This window comes from Neopsephotus bourkii, unplaced genomic scaffold, assembly GCF_033783945.1.
Source record: "Neopsephotus bourkii isolate Nb327-2 ecotype Australia unplaced genomic scaffold, CSIRO-AGI_Nbou_v1 NB_1624, whole genome shotgun sequence".
NCBI classification, from domain to species: Eukaryota; Metazoa; Chordata; class Aves; order Psittaciformes; family Psittacidae; genus Neopsephotus; species Neopsephotus bourkii.
Genome location: NW_026902099.1, coordinates 10,773,321 through 10,777,500, shown reverse-complemented (window position 1 = coordinate 10,777,500; position 4,180 = coordinate 10,773,321). Strand labels below are relative to the sequence as shown.

General features: G+C 35.2%; 1 protein-coding gene across 9 annotated transcripts in view; it reads left to right on the top strand.

The window, feature by feature from the left end:
• FOXP2 (forkhead box P2) overlaps positions 1–3,356 on the top strand; it is a 416,691-nt gene extending 413,335 nt beyond the window's left edge. For all 9 annotated transcript variants that reach the window (XM_061373083.1, XM_061373082.1, XM_061373076.1 and 6 more), the window contains one exon: positions 1–3,356. This exon is cut by the window's left edge and continues 1,164 nt beyond it. The gene's annotated coding sequence lies outside the window, so the exon portion shown is untranslated.
• The last annotated feature ends 824 nt before the right edge of the window (positions 3,357–4,180 follow it).

Sequence of the window (4,180 nt, the reverse complement as noted above, 5' to 3'; positions counted from 1 at the left end):
CACAGTGTAATCTTCTGAGGCCAAAAGTCAATCTAAATGCAGTGAAGATTTGCTTTCATTTAAGACAGAGGTGAGAACAAAGTCTGCAGTGGAAGTTATGATAGAAAGCAACAAATGTGGATCACTGACCAAAATAATGATGTACTTGATGCAAATGCAGATTGCATATTGTTATATATAATACATTATGTTTTATTTTTTTCCCATTCAGTCTGTTTTTTTCTGTGGTGAATACATGTTGTTAGAAGATGTCTTGTATGGTCTTAATCTTTGTTGTGTACTATTTTTTATAGTCTTAAGTTATAATGAAAAAAAAAAAGTAGGAACCAAACATAAAAGGTCTAGTAAAGCCAAAAATTAATTTCATATTGATTTAAAGTGATCTAGGTGGGTTTTTACACTGAAAGCAAAGATATAGCAATTGTAGTCCATGGTATTTATTTTCAGTCAAACCAAAGTTGCATATAATTCTGCCTCTGCTTATACGGGATATTAACACTAACAATACACTCCCTTTGGAAGACTTGCACAGGCCAAATTGTTGGAATGCTGGTTTTCTTGACAACTCCAAACCCAAAAATATGATAATGCGTTATGGTGTAGTTGAAAATAGCATAGTCAGATGTTTGCTTAAAACCTAGAAACTTTACGTGTTGCTTTTCATGTGCTGTGCCAAGTCTTGATAATACTTTTTCCCCCAACCAAGGGACCTCATAACCTGATTATGGTTATTGCTTTACAAACAGTTTTTGACAGAAGGTGGCTGCTAGAGCTTAACATATGTACCAGTTCCATGTGATGGTCCTGGTTCTTGCAAACTAAGCTCATCATTTATTCTTTGCTGAAGTCAGCAAATAGACTTAAAGATATACACAGTCATCTATCACGCCAAATAAAAGGACATAACGGCTTTCGAAAGGGTTTTCCCACTTACCCAAAAGGCTTTCTGAAAGCTTCTACCTCTGCAAAAGAAAAAAAAAAAAAGAAAAAAAAAACAAAAGCAAAAGAAATTAGAACAATTATGGCAGATTGCATGAATTGTGAGAACGTCACAGTAACTGCTACTTTTCATTATGTTTGTCTTTGGGTCATGATCAACAGAAAGTTTAATTACAACAGTAATAACATCAAGAGAAGGACCCACCTTGTAAGCGGTTGTTTTCAGTCAATCAGTCGTCAAAGAGTTTGATGTGGGGAATACCTGAAAGGGAACGATGGGTGTTTTGAGTGCATGTTCAAGAGACTTTGATGGACTGGAAGTAAATGTGGTAATTGTTACCATCAGGAAGGTGGCCTAAGACTACAATGCTAAAGTATGCATACCTCAGTTACAAAACTTTTGAAAGGAAGTCTCAGCCACAGAATGCATATACCTGTAGAGTTTTGCATGGGTTTTATATAAATACAATTTAAAAAAAAAATAGCTGCTTGCACATTATACCAGAAAAACCTCCAAAACTGCAATTGCTTTGAAAATAGATTTTAGGTTTTTTGGAGTTTTCTGAGATGCTTGGTCTGTATTTTGATAATTGTGCATATTATGTAAAAATGTTGGTGGACCCATAAATGACCAGACTTTTTCTAAGAAAAATGTTGCTTTAATGCATTTCATGAATTTTTACTCTTATATCATTGCTTGCTAGTAATAGCAAATCTGCTTTTCTGCATCTGCTTTGCGTAGCTATTGTAAGGCTTTGAACTAATGTATGTATTTATTGCTTGAACTTCTGTGCATACCTTATAAAGCATAATGTCTGACAATTTAAATGGCTCATGTATTCTTGCTTCTATCATAAGCCGAGGACGGGGATTATGATCTTTTGTATACAGCAAATTTTAACTGTAGCACAAACATCTGTTTATGTATTGGTGGGTTATACCTGTTTTATTTATCTTTTTTGAGGTAAACTAATTTTTGATACTTTTCATTACCGTGTACTGTGTTCATACCTTGAATTCTCTGACGTTAGAAGTCATGGTTGAGAATTGTAACAGCTGTTATTCGTTCTGTATTCATGGCTTTCACTGCTGAATAAAATAAAGGACCAAACCTAGGATTTGAAAGAAAACTGTCTACCTCTAACACCAGGGAGTTATCAGATTTTATTTTACATAGTTTTAGTCTACAAAGTCACAATTGCTTAAACCTAGTGGGCTTAAGGCTTATATTCTGTGTGGTTGAATTCATGGCACAGTTGTACTGTTTGAAAATCAATTAAAGTTTCATGTGAATGTTACAAGTATTTGGTAGAATTACCACTAACTGGGTTTTCTTTAGATAAAGCAGAGATGGGGAAACTGTCATCAGCATTCTGGGTCTACAGCTGATTAACTTCATAAGAATGCATTTCTTTCTTTGTGATTAGGGAATCCAGACACAGTCAGCCAGGATCAGATCTACTGAACTGCACTTAGAATAAACCAGCCTGGACTCATATGTTCTGGGTCCTCCATAGTCTGATTTACAAATGTCCTCAAATTGGGCATTCACAATTTGGATGCTGGGTTTTTTTTTTAAATCATTGTTATTATTTTGCCTGCACGCTCTAACAGTAATGTGCATTCTGGAAGGGTGGCTTTTGTATTCCTCTAAAGCTATTAACCAGCTCATTCTGCCCTTGTTATTGCAAGAATTAAATCACTATGGAGGGGTTTTCTCCATTAAATTTGGCATACTTAGCAAAAAAAAGGATATATGTCTTGCTACAGAATTGATGTATGACCAGTGTTTTCACTGCTGATGGATGTGAAAATGTATATGAAACCATTTCATTCACTTGCTTACGTTTTTGGAATATAAATAAAAAAGTATAATTCTTTTTGATCTGTTTATAACCCACAGGGTTTTATTCTTTCTGGGAAGAGCCTTCTTCCACCTTAAAGAGCTTGCTGTAGCTCAGTTAATGTAGGGCTTGAGATACATGAAGCATACCTAGTTTTAGCCAAAAAAAAAAAAAAAAAAGGTAAAAACCCAAACCATCAATAACAGCACATATCATCGTGTGTGTTATTTTTTGCAAGATGCAGCTCATTACTAAAAACCTGAAGAGAATTTATTAAGCTTCTTTTTGACAGTGTTATTTAATGGAAAACTTGATTCTTAAGTAATCCCTTATAAGGCATTTTTGTTGTTTATATTGGATTTGGGGTTTTTTTATGATTGGTTTTGGAAAACCATGGAATGAAATGTAATTAATCAGCTGTGTCATGTGATTTACCCACTCAAAATTTCTGCATGTATCCATTTGCATGTGTGTCTGCTACTCACTGACTTGCTCAAAATGCTGGTTGCTGCAGTTGAGCAGCATGTAACAGACTCTGTCGTGTGCCTCTTGCTTGTCTAAAGATACTCCTTTTTTTAAATTTCAGGGAAGTGGTGTTTGTTGGGTTCTTTCAATGTCATGATCAGTATTAGAATTAGGTCTTAAGATCCTTAGGTCTGAAGTGCTTCATATTGAATCATAGAATCATAGAACGGTTTGGGTTGGTAGCAACCTTAAAGTTCATCTTCCAAGCCCCCCTGCCATGGGCCAGGACACCTGTCACTAGACCAGGTTTCTCAGAATGCTTTAATATCTCTTAAGTTCTCAGAACAGCACTTGTATATTGACTTTAAATAAATGACTGTAAAAACATACTTTCTATGTAACTTTCCCCTAAATAAATTTGTAATGATTCAAAATGCACATTAGATACAGGTCAGTGCAATTATAGTAGTTGTATCTGTATGCTAGAAGATATTTTCCTTCAACTCTTCCACAAAGCAGAAAAATAATGACATATCCTAACCAGGATGCTTACTTATTAAGAAGCTGAGTGATGCTGTTATTACATCAAATGAAAGCCATGTCTAAGCATGTGGAAGTTTTTTGATCCTAATGGATGTATCTGGTTGTAAATACATGCCATTAAAATGCTTCTCTTTAACTTTTTTTAAAGAGCAAGGGTATATGCATGTGTATTTATATTTCAGAGCCCAAATGTTGCATTAGAAACCTGCATTTGCAAATAGCCACTAACAAGCATGTGGGAAGGAAGTGAAAACTTCAACTAGTCCGACTGTGTTTGAAGACCATGGTGAATAACTATGTGATATGCAGACAGAGGATGCAGCATTATGGACCCGTTACTCAAACTGTGTCAGTCTTCAGTTGCTTCTCCAGCCCTGTTGATACAGTCC